Source organism: Lissotriton vulgaris, chromosome 7 (genome assembly GCF_964263255.1).
Source record: "Lissotriton vulgaris chromosome 7, aLisVul1.2, whole genome shotgun sequence".
In the NCBI taxonomy this organism is placed as follows: domain Eukaryota; kingdom Metazoa; phylum Chordata; class Amphibia; order Caudata; family Salamandridae; genus Lissotriton; species Lissotriton vulgaris.
The window spans coordinates 24,182,774-24,199,659 of NC_141695.1; the positions used below are offsets into that span (position 1 = coordinate 24,182,774).

At 51.4% G+C, this 16,886-nt stretch overlaps 1 protein-coding gene across 1 annotated transcript in view; it reads right to left on the reverse strand.

The window, feature by feature from the left end:
- LOC147700552 (C-type lectin domain family 12 member A-like) overlaps positions 1 to 14,101 on the reverse strand; it is a 117,675-nt gene extending 103,574 nt beyond the window's left edge. Inside the window, exon 1 of the mRNA XM_086928449.1 lies at positions 13,893 to 14,101. The gene's annotated coding sequence lies outside the window, so the exon portion shown is untranslated. The remainder of the gene's footprint in view (positions 1 to 13,892) is intronic.
- Between the last annotated feature and the right edge of the window lie 2,785 nt (positions 14,102 to 16,886).

The window sequence follows — 16,886 nt, forward strand, 5'->3', positions numbered from 1 at the left end:
AGACCCTTCAGGTGGGGTTCACACCTCTCTGTGAGTCTCTACGGTAGAGCGGCTTAGATAGACCCTTCAGAGTGGGTTCACGCCTCCTCTGTGAGTCTCCGAAGTGGAGTGGCTTAGATAGTCCCTTCAGGTGGGGTTCACGCCTCCTCTGTGAGTCTCTCTGCTGGAGCGGCTTAGATACACCCTTCAGGTGGGATTCACACCTCCTCTGTGAGTCTCTACGGTGGAGCGCTTAGATACACCCTTCAGGGTGGATTCACACCTCCTCTGTGAGTCTCTACGGTGGAGCGGCTTAGATAGACCCTTCAGGTGGGGTTCACACCTCTCTGTGAGTCTAAACGGTGGAGCGGCTTAGATACACCCTTCAGGGGGGTTCACACCTCCTCTGTGAGTCTCTCCGGTGGAGCGCCTTAGATACACCCTTCAGGGGGGGGTTTACGCCTCCTCTGTGAGTCTCTACGGTGGAGCGGCTTAGATAGACCCTTCAGGGTGGGTTCACACCTCTCTGTGAGTCTCTACGGTTGAGCGGCTTAGATAGACCCTTTTTGGGGGGTTCACGCCTCGTCTGTGAGTCTACTCAGTGGAGTGGCTTAGATACACCCTTCAGGTGTGGTTCACGCCTCCTCCGTGAGTCTCTCCACTGGAGTGGCTTAGATACACCCTTCAGGGGGGGTTCACGTCTCCTCTGTGAGTCTCTCCCGTGGAGTGGCTTAGATACACTCTTCAGGTGGGGTTCAGGCCTCCTCTGTGAGTCTCTCTGGTGGAGAGGCTTAGATACACCCTTCATGTGGGGTTCACGCCTCCTCCGTGAGTCTCTCAGGTGGAGCGCCTTAGATGGTCCCTTCAGGGTGGGTTCACGCCTCCTCTGTGAGTCTCCGAAGTGGAGCGGCTTAGATACACCCTTCAGGGTGGGTTCACGCCTCCTCTGTGAGTCTCTCCGGTGGAACGGCTTAGATACACCCTTCAGGGTGGGTTCATGCCTCCTCTGTGAGTCTCCGAAGTGGAGTGGCTTAGATAGTCCTTTCAGGTGGGGTTCACGCCTCCTCTGTGAGTCTCTCTGGTGGAGCACCTTAGATACACCCTTCAGGGGGGTTTACGCCTCCTCTGTGAGTCTCTACAGTGGAGCGGCTTAGATACACCCTTCAGGGTGGGTTCACACCTCTCTGTGAGTCTCTACGGTGGAGCGGCTTAGATAGACCCTTCAGGGTGGGTTCACACCTCCTCTGTGAGTCTCTACGGTGGAGCGGCTTAGATACACCCTTCAGGGTGGGTTCACACCTCCTCTGTGAGTCTCTACGGTGGAGCGGCTTAGATAGACCCTTCAGGTGGGGTTCACACCTCTCTGTGAGTCTCTACGGTGGAGCGGCTTAGATAGACCCTTCAGAGTGGGTTCACGCCTCCTCTGTGAGTCTCCGAAGTGGAGTGGCTTAGATAGTCCCTTCAGGTGGGGTTCACGCCTCCTCTGTGAGTCTCTCTGCTGGAGCGGCTTAGATACACCCTTCAGGTGGGATTCACACCTCCTCTGTGAGTCTCTACGGTGGAGCGGCTTAGATACACCCTTCAGGGTGGGTTCACACCTCCTCTGTGAGTCTCTACGGTGGAGCGGCTTAGATAGACCCTTCAGGTGGGGTTCACACCTCTCTGTGAGTCTCTACGGTGGAGCGGCTTAGATAGACCCTTCAGAGTGGGTTCACGCCTCCTCTGTGAGTCTCCGAAGTGGAGTGGCTTAGATAGTCCCTTCAGGTGGGGTTCACACCTCCTCTGTGAGTCTCTCTGCTGGAGCGGCTTCGATACACCCTTCAGGGGGGGTTCACGCCTCCTCTGTGAGTCTCTCTGGTAGAGTGGCTTAGATACACCCTTCAGGGGGGGTTCACGCCTCCTCTGTGAGTGTCTCCGGTGGAGTGGCTTAGATACACCCTTCAGGGGCGGTTCACACCTCCTCCTTGAGTCTCTCCGGTGGAGCGGTTTAGATACACCCTTCGGGGGGGTTCACGCCTCCTCTGTGAGTCTCTCTGGTGGAGCGGTTTAGATACACCCTTGAGGTGGGGTTCACGCCTCCTCTGTGAATCTCTGTGATGGAGCGGCTTAGATACACCCTTCAGGGGGGGGTTCACGCCTCCTCTGTGAGTCTCTCCGGTGGAGCGGCTTAGATACACCCTTCAGGGGGAGTTCACGCCTCCTCTGTGAGTCTCTCCGGTGTAGCAACTTAGATAGACCCTTCAGGTGGGGTTCACGCCTTCTCTGTGAGTCTCTCTGGTGGAGCGGCTTAGATACACCCTTCTTGGGGGGTTCATGCCTCCTCTGTGAGTCTCTCCACGGAATGGCTTAGATACACCCTTCAGGGGGGGTTTACGCCTCCTCTGTGAGTCTCTACGGTGGAGAGGCTTAGATAGACCCTTCAGGATGGGTTCACACCTCTCTGTGAGTCTCTACGGTGGAGCGGCTTGGATACACCCTTCAGGGGGGGTTCATGCCTCCTCTGTGAGTCTCTCTGGTGGAGCGGCTTAGATACACCCTTCAGGGGGGGGATCACGCCTCCTCGTGAGACTCTCCGGTGGAGCTCTTTAGATCCACCCTTCAGGTGGGGTTCACACCTCCTCTGTGAGTCTCCGTAGTGGAGTGGCTTAGATAGTCCCTTCAGGTGGGGTTCACGCCTCCTCTGTGAGTCTCTCCGGTGGAGCACCTTAGATACACCCTTCAGGGGGGTTTACGCCTCCTCTGTGAGTCTCTACGGTGGAGCGGCTTAGATACACCCTTCAGGGTGGGTTCACACCTCTCTGTGAGTCTCTACGGTGGAGCGGCTTAGATAGACCCTTCAGGGTGGGTTCACACCTCCTCTGTGAGTCTCTACGGTGGAGCGGCTTAGATACACCCTTCAGGGTGGGTTCACACATCCTCTGTGAGTCTCTACGGTGGAGCGGCTTAGATAGACCCTTCAGGTGGGGTTCACACCTCTCTGTGAGTCTCTACGGTGGAGCGGCTTAGATAGACCCTTCAGAGTGGGTTCACGCCTCCTCTGTGAGTCTCCGAAGTGGAGTGGCTTAGATAGTCCCTTCAGGTGGGGTTCACGCCTCCTCTGTGAGTCTCTCTGCTGGAGCGGCTTAGATACACCCTTCAGGTGGGATTCACACCTCCTCTGTGAGTCTCTACGGTGGAGCGCTTAGATACACCCTTCAGGGTGGATTCACACCTCCTCTGTGAGTCTCTACGGTGGAGCGGCTTAGATAGACCCTTCAGGTGGGGTTCACACCTCTCTGTGAGTCTAAACGGTGGAGCGGCTTAGATAGACCCTTCAGAGTGGGTTCACGCCTCCTCTGTGAGTCTCCGAAGTGGAGTGGCTTAGATAGTCCCTTCAGGTGGGGTTCACGCCTCCTCTGTGAGTCTCTCTGCTGGAGCAGCTTAGATACACCCTTCAGGGGGGTTCACGCCTCCTCTGTGAGTCTCTCTGGTAGAGTGGCTTAGATACACCCTTCAGGGGGGGTTCACGTCTCCTCTGTGAGACTCTCCGGTGGAGTGGCTTAGATACACCCTTCAGGGGGGGTTCACGCCTCCTCCTTGAGTCTCTCCGGTGGAGCGGTTTAGATACACCCTTCAGGGGGGGTTCACGCCTCCTCTGTGAGTCTCTCTGGTGGAGCGGTTTAGATACACCCTTGAGGTGGGGTTCACGCCTCCTCTGTGAATCTCTGTGATGGAGCGGCTTAGATACACCCTTCAGGGGGGGGTTCACGCCTCCTCTGTGAGTCTCTCCGGTGGAGCGGCTTAGATACACCTTTCAGGGGGAGTTCACGCCTCCTCTGTGAGTCTCTCCGGTGTAGCGACTTAGATAGACCCTTCAGGTGGGGTTCACGCCTTCTCTGTGAGTCTCTCTGGTGGAGCGGCTTAGATACACCCTTCTTGGGGGGTTCATGCCTCCTCTGTGAGTCTCTCCACGGAGTGGCTTAGATACACCCTTCAGGGGGGGTTTACGCCTCCTCTGTGAGTCTCTCTGGTGGAGCGGTTTAGATACACCCTTCAGGGGGGGTTCACGCCTCCTCCGTGAGTCTCTCAGGTGGAGCGCCTTAGATGGTCCCTTCAGGGTGGGTTCACGCCTCCTCTGTGAGTCTCCGAAGTGGAGCGGCTTAGATACACCCTTCAGGTGGGGTTCACACCTCCTCTGTGAGTCTCTCCGGTGGAACGGCTTAGATACACCCTTCAGGGTGGGTTAACGTCTCCTCTGTGAGTCTCCGAAGTGGAGTGGCTTAGATAGTCCCTTCAAGTGGGGTTCACGCCTCCTCTGTGAGTCTCTCAGGTGGAGCGGCTTAGATACACCCTTCAGGTGGGGTTCACGCCTCCTCTGTGAGTCTCCAAAGTGGAGTGGCTTAGATACACCCTTTAGGTGGGGTTCACACCTCCTCTGTGAGTCTCTTCGGTGGAGCGCCTTAGATACACCCTTCGGGGGGGTTTACGCCTCCTCTGTGAGTCTCTACAGTGGAGCGGCTTAGATAGACCCTTCAGGGTGGGTTCACACCTCTCTGTGAGTCTCTACGGTGGAGCGGCTTGGATACACCCTTCAGGGGGGGTTCATGCCTCCTCTGTGAGTCTCTCCGGTGGAGCGGCTTAGATACACCCTTCAGGGGGGGATCACGCCTCCTCGTGAGACTCTCCGGTGGAGCTCCTTAGATGCACCCTTCAGGGGGGGTTCACACCTCCTCTGTGAGTCTCTCTGGTGGAGCGCCTTAGATACACCCTTCAGGGGGGGGTTTACGCCTCCTCTGTGAGTCTCTACGGTGGAGCGGCTTAGATAGACCCTTCAGGGTGGGTTCACACCTCTCTGTGAGTCTCTACGGTTGAGCGGCTTAGATAGACCCTTTTTGGGGGGTTCACGCCTCGTCTATGAGTCTCCTCAGTGGAGTGGCTTAGATACACCCTTCAGGTGTGGTTCACGCCTCCGCGGTGAGTCTCTCCACTGGAGTGGCTTAGATACACCCTTCAGGGGGGGTTCACGTCTCCTCTGTGAGTCTCTCCCGTGGAGCGGCTTAAATACACTCTTCAGGTGGGGTTCACGCCTCCTCTGTGAGTCTCTCTGGTGGAGAGGCTTAAATACACCCTTCAGGGGGGGTTCACGTCTCCTCTGTGAGTCTCTCCCGTGGAGTGGCTTAGATACACTCTTCAGGTGGGGTTCACGCCTCCTCTGTGAGTCTCTCTGGTGGAGAGGCTTAGATACACCCTTCAGGTGGGGTTCACGCCTCCTCCGTGAGTCTCTCAGGTGGAGCGCCTTAGATGGTCCCTTCAGGGTGGGTTCATGCCTCCTCTGTGAGTCTCCGAAGTGGAGCGGCTTAGATACACCCTTCAGGGTGGGTTCACGCCTCCTCTGTGAGTCTCTCCGGTGGAACGGCTTAGATACACCCTTCAGGGTGGGTTCATGCCTCCTCTGTGAGTCTCCGAAGTGGAGTGGCTTAGATACACCCTTCAGGTGGGGTTCACACCTCCTCTGTGAGTCTCCGTAGTGGAGTGGCTTAGATAGTCCCTTCAGGTGGGGTTCACGCCTCCTCTGTGAGTCTCTCCGGTGGAGCACCTTAGATACACCCTTCAGGGGGGTTTACGCCTCCTCTGTGAGTCTCTACGGTGGAGCGGCTTAGATACACCCTTCAGGGTGGGTTCACACCTCCTCTGTGAGTCTCTACGGTGGAGCGGCTTAGATACACCCTTCAGGGTGGGTTCACACCTCCTCTGTGAGTCTCTACGGTGGAGCGGCTTAGATAGACCCTTCAGGTGGGGTTCACACCTCTCTGTGAGTCTCTACGGTGGAGCGGCTTAGATAGACCCTTCAGAGTGGGTTCACGCCTCCTCTGTGAGTCTCCGAAGTGGAGTGGCTTAGATAGTCCCTTCAGGTGGGGTTCACGCCTCCTCTGTGAGTCTCTCTGCTGGAGCGGCTTAGATACACCCTTCAGGTGGGATTCACACCTCCTCTGTGAGTCTCTCCGGTGGAGCGCCTTAGATACACCCTTCAGGGGGGGTTCACGCCTCCTCTGTGAGTCTCTCTGGTAGAGTGGCTTAGATACACCCTGCCGGGGGGGTTCACGCCTCCTCTGTGAGTCTCTCCGGTGGAGTGGCTTAGATACACCCTTCAGGGGGGGGGTTCACGCCTCCTCTGTGAGTCTCTCCGGTGGAGCGGTTTAGATACACCCTTCAGGGGGGGTTCACGCCTCCTCTGTGAGTCTCTCTGGTGGAGCGGTTTAGATACACCCTTGAGGTGGGGTTCACGCCTCCTCTGTGAATCTCTGTGATGGAGCGGCTTAGATACACCCTTCAGGGGGGGTTCACGCCTCCTCTGTGAGTCTCTCCGGTGGAGCGGCTTAGATACACCCTTCAGGAGGAGTTCACGCCTCCTCTGTGAGTCTCTCCGGTGTAGCGACTTAGATAGACCCTTCAGGTGGGGTTCACGCCTTCTCTGTGAGTCTCTCTGGTGGAGCGGCTTAGATACACCCTTCTTGGGGGGTTCATGCCTCCTCTGTGAGTCTCTCCACGGAGTGGCTTAGATACACCCTTCAGGGGGGGTTTACGCCTCCTCTGTGAGTCTCTCTGGTGGAGCGGTTTAGATACACCCTTCAGGGGGGGTTCACGCCTCCTCCGTGAGTCTCTCCGATGGAGCGGTTTAGATACACCCTTCAGGGGGGGTTCACGCCTCCTCTGTGAGTCTCTCCGGTGGAGCGGCTTAGATACACCTTCAGGGGGGGTTCACGCCTCCTCTGTGAGTCTCTCTGGTGGAGCGGCTTAGATACACCATTCAGGGGGGGTTCACGCCTCCTTTTTTAGTTTCTCCGGTAGAGCGCCTTAGATACACCTTTTAGGGGGTGTTCACACCTCCTCTGTGAGTCTCTCCGGTGGAGCGGTTTAGATGCACCCTTCAGGGGGGGTTCACGCCTCTGTGAGTCTCTCTGGTGGAGCGGTTTAGATACACCCTTCAGGTGGGTTTCACGCCTCTGTGAGTCTCTCCGGTGGAGCGGTTTAGATACACCCTTCAGGGCGTGTTCACGCCTCCTCTGTGAGTCTCTCCAGTGGAGCAGCTTAGATACACCCTTCAGGGGGTTCACGCCTCCTCTGTGAGTCTCTCCGGTGGAGCGGCTTGGATACACCCTTCAGGGGGGGTTCACGCCTCCTCTGTGAGTCTCTCCAGTGGAGCGGCTTAGATACACCCTTCAGGTGGGGTTCACGCCTCCTCTGTGAGTCTCTCCAGTGGAGCGGCTTAGATACACCCTTCAGGGGGGGTTCACGCCTCCTTTTTGAGTTTCTCCGCTGGAGCGCCTTAGATACACCTTTTAGGGGGTGTTCACACCTCCTCTGTGAGTCTCTCCGGTGGAGCGGTTTAGATGCACCCTTCAGGGGGGGTTCACGCCTCGTCTGTGAGTCTCTCCGGTGGAGCGGTTTAGATTCACCCTTCAGGGGGGGTTCACGCCTCCTCTGTGAGTCTCTCCGGTGGAGCGGTTTAGATACACCCTTCAGGGGGGGTTCACACCTCCTCTGTGAGTCTCTCCAGTGGAGCGGCTTAGATACACCCTTCAGGGGGGGTTCACGCCTCCTCTGTGAGTCTCTCTGGTGGAGGGGCTTGGATACACCCTTCAGGTGGGGTTCACGCATCCTCTGGGTGGTCCTCAGATATGAGCTCTCTTACCACAGGGACCTGGTTCCGGTGTGAGTCGTTTGTACAAACATACACATATTATATTAACTTCAATATCTCCATATCATATCCAGGGCCAAAACATGACCTGAATGTCCCGAACAATGGAAGTTCCTGGATCCTTTGAATGGGAACTTTATGCCTCAGAAATGAATGAAGGAATAATTGAATGAATGATTGAATGAATGAATATTGCACTTCTAGAGCGCTAAGTTAGCCCAAGGGCGTCAAGGCGCTATTTGGAGCCAGATCCCTGTTTGGATCCCAACCAGGACATGAAAGAATCAGCGGGTGGAGGTTTTGGAACACCAGGAGCTGAAGGTTTGTGCCCTCACATCTCGGAGCCGTCTGAGGCCCACGGTATCTCAATTAAAGCAGCGATGAGAAAGGGGTGTTTGTGGGTGAAAGAGTCGCAGTAAAATGTGCACTTTAAAGCGTGGGCGTCGCCTTTTCAAGCAGAGCGCAAGGAAGTGGTCTTTAGAAGCCCTCCACCGCCGAAATACTCTACTTCCTGTTGAGGTTTGAAGCTGGAAGTCACGTGGTGTGTTTTACAAGAGAAGAAATCCCCTTTACAAGGTTACTTCAATTAACAGCGCCTGAGAGTGCAGAAGTGCGCCTTTGAAGCGCTATTTAACATCAATACATTGTTATTTCCAGTGCAAATCATGTCTTTGTCAATGGAAACTTCGGGCGCAGTAACGCCTCAAGCGGAGCGTTGGTAAATTAAGATTTGCCTCATAAAATGTGAGAGGGGCGCCGCACCGCCAAAACGGACCAGAATCAATGTGTGATTTACATTTACAACAGTTTCTCAGCAGTGGGGGTTCAGAGGCAGAGGCCGCTTTGGGTTTACAAACAGGGATCTTTACACCCTGTTTAGATTAAAGTTGCATTTCAATCCAAGGAGCCCCTGGGCCCAGTGCACGATTAACAGGGCATTTAGTAAAGCTCCCGCTGCCCGGCCTAAGCCCGCAGCCCCCGGGCCTGGCCCGGTGTTGGGATTCCTACAATCTGCAGGCGCGCGTCTGTCCATTCTACAAGAGCCAGCCCTGGAGCTGGACAGACAGATGTCTGTGAGGCCACCTTCGATCACACCCAAGCAGAGGAATGCTGGTCTTTAACTAGCAGCTTTGGGGGCTGTGGAGCTGGGACCCCTCAAGCAGCCTCGGTTCACTTCCTTCCAGACTGTCATGGCGTCTAAGAGGGGACGGGGAGTGGGAGAGAGACAGCCATGTCCAGTGCGGAAGAGACATCTTCAGAATGAAGCGTGAGACCCTGCAGCTTGCTGGGCAGGAGAAAACCAAGGGCGAGTGTGACAGAAGTAGGGAGGGTAGGTGGAGCCGGAGAATGTGGACAGTCAGAGACCTTCTAACCTGCAACTCAATAACAATAAGCATTGGCAAAACCAATAGGTTTGACATTTATTTGGCGTACAAATCGGGCGTGTACATGTTGCACTGGAAGCCCTGTGGAGGGAAGACAGGCAAAACACATTTGAACAATTGATGTTACAGAAAATGATAGAACTGATTTGGTAGCATCCATTTGTTAAAAGGTTTCCCAGTCCTCGCTTTCCAGTGTTGTTAGGCTGCTTGTCAGGTGATGTAAATTAATTCTTCATGCATTCCAATGGAGGCGGAAGAACACACCTAAACAGACAATTGAATAAGAGTGAGGCTGAAATATACTCCTGTGACTGATCCAAGATGTGATTAACAATGTCTCGAGCAATCGTTGATGGTTCCGGAGCAAAGAAGCAAAGAAGCCAACGGCTGAAGGAAGCGGAGCCAGAGCCCCTTAGTAATAGTAATAGGGGCATTCATATAGCGCTGGGTTTTTACGCGCACCGGCGTGTCCCCGCGCTTCGACCGCTGCGAAACCCTTCCTGGCTTCCCTGAGAGATGGTCCCTTAATGGGTATCTCCAGGGTGAGACCAGGCATCCCCGGCGGTCTGATGGGGCCGTTAGTGAAGATGAGGCAAGCTAGTGCCCAGAGTTGCCGAGTGTGATCGCTGATCAGAGTGGGCACCGAGGCGAGAGAATTATCGAGTCCGCTGACCCTGCTCCAGAAACCTGCCGCGTCGGGAATCGAACCCTGGTCCCGGGCCGTCCTCTGCTCTCGGGTCTGCCGCCTCTAACCAGTGAGCCACACTACTTCACTAAAAAGTGAATTCAATACTCACCTTAAAGTGAGTATTGAATATGTTCAGCGTGAATGACGTTAATGATAATTCACAATAGCCACAACTAGCCCTTTTAGCCAACACTCTCTAAAGTAAGAATATAAAGATAAAAGCATATTCTGGGCTGGATCCATAATATTAGGTAATGGCCCTGGTGACCCCGAGAACCTCTCATGATCAGACGGACTAGAGGTTTCTGCCAGAATTTGTAAAACAATTAATACCAGGGGTCTTGTTAGGACGTCACTGCAGCTTGCGCCACACATTGCCCCTGCCACACGCTGCCAATGACAGTAACAACACAACTACTGACCACCACACTCCTACAAGTGTGACAATTCGGACTATTTCAGGTCCCGAAAGCTATAACAATGGAGTGGGCGGCAGGTAAAAGTCATTTTTAATGTACATTGAATTATTAGTTAACTGTTGTTGCAGTCATCTCTAAATTAGCCAGGCAGACTGTCACAAATGCCAGTGTTGACAATTAAATGTCGGTGCCGAGCACCGGAAACCACCAGCTCAAATTTAGCACTATTTAGTTCCCAACACAATCATTGATCCTTAGCGTGTGCTGTAACCCATGTAAATGTTAACAGACAACTCATTGATCCGCAGAATCAGCTGTAACCATTGCAAATGTTTACAGAGACACTCGTTGATCCACAGCATCAGCTGTAACCATTGCAAATGTTTACAGAGACACTCGTTGATCTGCAGCATCAGCTGTAACCATTGCAAATGTTTACAGAGAAACTCGTTGATCCGCAGCATCAGCTGTAACCATTGCAAATGTTTACAGAGACACTCGTTGATCCGCAGCATCAGCTGTAGCCATTGCAAATGTTTACAGAGACACTCGTTGATCTGCAGCATCAGCTGTAACCATTGCAAATGTTTACAGAGACACTTGTTGATCCGCAGCATCAGCTGTAACCATTGCAAATGTTTACAGAGAAACTCGTTGATCTGCAGCATCAGCTGTAACCATTGCAAATGTTTACAGAGACACTCGTTGATCCGCAGCATCAGCTGTAACCATTGCAAATGTTTACAGAGACACTTGTTGAACCGCAGCATGGGATACACATTGGCCAGCTGCGGCTGCAACTAATACACATATTTACAGGCACACTCCTTGATCCTTAGTGTTGGCTTTGACCCACTAAAATGGTTACAGAGATACTCAGTGATCCAGAGGGTGGTCTGTAACCCATACAAATGTTTACAGAAACTCTCATTCATCATCAGTGTGGCCTATAACCAATACAAATGTTTACTGGGGCATCTACTGACTCACAGCTTAGGCTGCAACCCATGCAAATGTTTACAGGGACACTCATTGATCCATCGCTTGGGTTGTCACCCATACAAGTGTTTACAGGGACACTCATTGATCCATCGCTTGGGTTGTCACCCATACACATGTTTATAGGGACACTCATTGATCCATCGCTTGGGCTGTCACCCATACAAGTGTTTACAGGGACACTCATTGATCCATCGCTTGGGTTGTCACCCATACAAGTGTTTACAGGGACACTCATTGATCCATCGCTTGGGTTGTCACCCATACACATGTTTATAGGGACACTCATTGATCCATCGCTTGGGCTGTCACCCATACACATGTTTAAAGGGACACTCATTGATCCATCGCTTGGGCTGTCACCCATACACATGTTTAAAGGGACACTCATTGGTCCATAGCTTGGGCTGTCACTCACACAAATGTTTATAGAGACACTCATTGATCCACAGCTTGGGATGTCACTCATACAATTGTTTATAGAGACACTCATTGATCCACAGCTGGGGCTGTCACCCATACACATGTTTATAGGGACACTCATTGATCCATCGCTTGGGCTGTCACCCATACAAATGTTTACAGGGACACTCATTCATCCATTGCTTGGGCTGTAACCCATACAAATGTTTACAGGGACACTTATTGATCCACAGCTTGGGCTGTAACCCGTACACATGTTTACAGGGACACTCATTGGTCCATAGCTTGGGCTGTAACCCGTACACATGTGTACAGAGACACTCATTAATCCACAGCTTGGGCTGTAACCTATAGAAATTTTACAGGGACGCTCATTGATCCATCGCTTGGGCTGTTACCCATACAAATGTACACAGGGACACTCATTGATCCATCGCTTGGGCTGTCATCCATACAAATGTTTACAGGGACACTCATTGATCCACAGATTGGGCTGTCACCCATACAAATGTTTACAGGGACACTCATTGATCGACAGCTTGGGCTGGCACCCATACAAATGTTTACAGAGACACTCATTGATCCATCGCTTGGGCTGTCACCTATACAAATGTTTACAGGGACACTCATTGATCCATCACTTGGGCTGTCACCCATACAAATGTTTACAGGGACACTCATTGATCCATCACTTGGGCTGTCACCCATACAAATGTTTACAGGGACACTCATTGATCCATCGCTTGCGCTGTCACCCATACAAATGTTTACAGGGACACTCATTGATCCATTGCTTGGGCTGTAACCCATACAAATGTTTACAGGGACACTTGTTGATCCACAGCTTGGGCTGTAACCCGTAAACATGTTTACAGGGACAGTCATTGATCCATCGCTTGGGCTGTCACCCATACAAATGTACACAGGGACACTCATTGATCCATCGCTTGAGCTGTCACCCATACAAATGTTTACAGAGACACTCATTGATCCACAGCTCGGGCTGTCACCCGTACAAATGTTTCAGAAACACTCATTAATCAGCAGTGTGGCCGGTAAACAATATATATTTTTAGAGAGGCATTCATTGATCCATAACTTGGGTTGTAACCAATACAAATGTTTACAGAGACACATTAATTATCTGCCTGGACTGTGATCTATAAACATGTTTATAGAGACACTATTGATCCACAGCATCAGCTGTAAACATTACAAATGTTTACAGGCACATTCATTGATCCACAGTATGGGCAGTAACCAAAAGAAATGTTTAGAAAGACACTCATTGAGCCGCAGCACGGGCTATGACAATACAAATGTTTACAGTCACTCATTGATCCATTGCTTGGGCTGTCACTCATATAAATGTTTACAGGCACTCATTCATCAGCAGTGTGGGCTGTAAGCAATACACATCTTTACAGTGGCACTCACTGATGAACAGGGTGGTCTGTAACCAATGCAGATGTTTACAGAGACACTCATTGATCAAGAGCACGGAATATAACCAATACAAATGATTACAGGCACTCAGACACTCAGCAGAAAAAAGACCAAACAACAATGAGTAGAGATTACCTGGTGTAAGGAGGAGTAAAAATGGTAGAGTAGAAACATAACAGAAAGGGACGCCAGAGAATGAAGACCAACGAGGGAGCAGAAGGCAGGGCTATTTATTTTATTTAAAGAGTTTTATATAGCGCTTGCTAGACCTGAAGATATCAGAGCGCTTTACATAGGGTTACAACATAGTTACAAACTTACATCAGTTACAAGTTACCAAGATACCAGTAAAAACTTTTAAGGAGCATAGAAGAAAAGGAAAATGGGGTGAGGAATGGAAAGTGGGTGAGGGCAAAAGTGGTAGGGTATAGATACAGCGGAGAGACGAAGGGAAAGTCTGCCCATGGTCTGGCTGCGTAGGTGACGGCCGAGGGGGAACCCACTGCCTATCTCCTCTTCAGCTATCAGGTAGCTCCACTGGGCATCGGTCAAATGGCTAGGTCTCAACAGAAAAACATTAAAGGGGTAGAAGGCGAGAAGAAGGGAGCGTAGAGGGGTAGGGGGTGGGGTGAAGGGATAGAAGGGGGATACGACAGAGAGACGAAGGAGACATTACGGAGGACCATAAGAGAGAAGAAAGAAACCTGGAAACCAATGGGGAAAGGAGAGCTGAGATGCATACTAAAAGGTGAAAGGGTAAGGAGTGTCCTTCATAGGGTTAATCTAACTCCCTGTGTTCGCACCCTAGCGTTTGTGAACCTCTTCTTACCTCACTCCTATTTACATATTTAAAGGGTTTTTATTCATCTTACCTCTTCTGACCTTTGACTCATATGCGTGGATACATGACGCAAGCTGCTTTTCAAGATGGAAGCTTGGGGGTCTTGTCCCTGGCCGCCCTCTTCTCCTCCGCCCAGTGCATCGTATTATTGGTACCTCTTCTCCATTCCTGGAGGTGATGAACAACCAGCAGCTCAAGTGGTCCGCGTCAGCGAGGCTTCGGCGATGGTGTCGTTCCACTGTCTGTGGTGTGTGAGGAAGTGGTTATCTCTGCTGCTGAAACAAAAATTGGCGGACTCAGAAGAATGCATCGAAAAGATGAAACCCAGTAGGACTGCTACATGCGTCATGGGCTGGGCTGTGGTTTGACGTTTTGGGCAACTTCAGCCACTAAATATAAGTGTTTAATATAGACAGGTCACTATTTAAAACTATACATCACCATATTGGGCTTGGGGTGGCATCACCATCCGCTGGGCAGACGTGAAAGCTCAATAGACAGTGGCGCGCTGAAAGTAGCAATATCAGAGACCAATGAAACTGAAGGCAGGGCAGGCTAGCCACGTGCCTGGTGGTTCAAATGCCCGGATGCCCGGCCCCGTCAAAGCTTCCAGGACTGCAGATGCCTCACCGGAGTCGGTGATGCCTCTTTGTTGCCATGGCTACCTCTAGAAGTATTACTAAAACATGGAGCCAACTGTACTGCAGAACCTCTCATAAACAACAGGCTCTCAATTTTCCAGGTACTTTTACTACAGCGGTAGGAGCCTCCTTATCACCTGTAACATCTGCAACCAGTGCTGGTTTAAGAGTCATCAAAGTACCCTGAACAACATGACGTCGAATTATTTATTTGTTATGTTATTGGGTATTTATTGAGCGCACGTTCACCGTTGGTGTATAGTAAACCTGTGTCCATGGGGCTTGTAGGCTGCTCAATGATGTCTCATGAGCCAGTTTGAGCAGCCTTGTCTTTTCAGAAGGACAGGATATCTGTAGCCTGGTGGATGGTCACTGGCGGAGAATTCTAAGCCGTAGGGGCTATCACCAAGAAACCTCAGCCGATCGGTTTCGGGGTAGCACCCCTCATCAGCCAGGCTAGATTGAATCCAGTGGCGTTGGACCCACGTCTGGCCTACCTTGCCAACTTGGGGCGAATAGAAAAACACAAGGAGATGATGGATGGAACGCTGAAACTGTTCACACATTCACCCCAGTCACAGGTCTGGGTTGAATCCATCCTCACGCTTTAGCTCACTTCGCCACCTCAGTTCAGATCCAGCCATATGCAAATCAGTCTGACCCTGTTCCTTATGGGAACAGTCCAGCCTGAACTGCCAAGCCACGACTTCCCTTCCCTTCATAGCACCTATTTGAAAACCCTTTCTACATTTTTAGATGAATGGGGTTTTATGCGAAACACCTTGGGTGGTTGCTTGGCAAGGCCCATGCAACACCCATGGAACTCCCCCTTGATGCTAAATAATGCAGAGCAGCGCTATGTGCTGCTTGGCGTTACTTTCAAGTGACTTTTCAGCGTGAAGCAGGTTTCACGGTGGAAAACAAGGACCTCATTTAAGAGGGTTTTGACGCAGAGCTGCACTGCAAGAAATCTGGCTGAGCTGCCCTCTATCAAAAGAACAGACCAGGATTGCGCCATATCTATGAGATACAGCGCATTCCTGTCCTCTTCCCCTGCGCTGGTACACGATGGGCCGCCGTGCACGAATGCAGGCACCCTGGCACCTGCACCCGTTGCAGGGATGATTGTTTTGAAGGGACACCTTCCGCACAAAAACAATAATTGATGGCATTTCACTCCTTCGATGTGTGCTGCTGAATGCATCACACATCGAAAGAGCAAACACCGCAAAGAAATAAAAGTACTTGTCCTTGTTGCACCAATTTAATGCCTCCCCAGGGTAGCATCGGAGGCATTCTACGGGTTACAAAACATTGTAAATCAAGAAATGCATCAGAATCCATAGGTGCTGCGTGGGAACCCCCACAGCAAGACCCATGGAACATTCCTTTCACACAGAGTAATGCGTGAAATGGGGCCATATTTACGAGGCTATGAAGAGCCACGCCCGATGGCTTTGTGCGCCACTAGAGCTTAAAAGAAAGCAAAGCTCCGGCGATGGTAGGGCCTTGTAAATATTCCCTCTAATAGGTAAAAAAGATTTTGCGTCAGTTTGCATCAGTTTTGTGACACAATCACGGCGCAAAAACTTAGGGCCTCATTTATGAAAAGTGTCGCATCGCTGCGATAAAACATCCCCGTTCTATGGGCCTTTTGACGAAAATCACTGTGATAATAGTTGTTTGCCTTATTGAATGAATATTCTACTGTCGATTCGTTGTTCTAATTGATTTAAGCAGATAGATTAATAGCTGCTAGAATTTATTATTTTCATTGAAATGAGTTCCTTGTGAACACAGTCTCTGCTGATGAGCATTACCCGGATCACAAGGACAATTGGGTCGCTCTTGTTTTCTGTAAGGATTGTTTGCCCACCTATTGCCAGGCCAGAGGTGTGCTCACGGGCGCCAGACCTGCTGCTTCATACAGATGTGTGTCTGCGGTGCCAGTGACTCTGCCCCAGCCCTGCCGGTGATGCGGGAGATGTGATGAATACCTATGGCCGGAGGAGGCGACCTCCTGTGCATTCTTCCAGCTTTCTTGAGGCTCTTCTCCATCCATTATTTTTGGCCTTCAAAGCTGCTTTCTGGTTTTGAGGTGCCTCTGATAATGGACAATGCGCACTACAGCCCGGAATGGGTTAATCCCTACTAGGTCTCTTTCCCAGCTCTGGACGGACATACTTTACATTTCTCTAAAAACGGGTGTATTGTACTGGATATTTACAGGATTTTTGTGAAGTTGACTGGTTACAGAATAACACAGTACATTTACCAAACGTCTGCAAATGTGACAATCCTTGTCCACAAGTCGTGTCCACCGCTGAAAATGTTATGCCAAATTAGAAAGAAACATGGGAAACGGGGCACCTTTCCTATGTGGG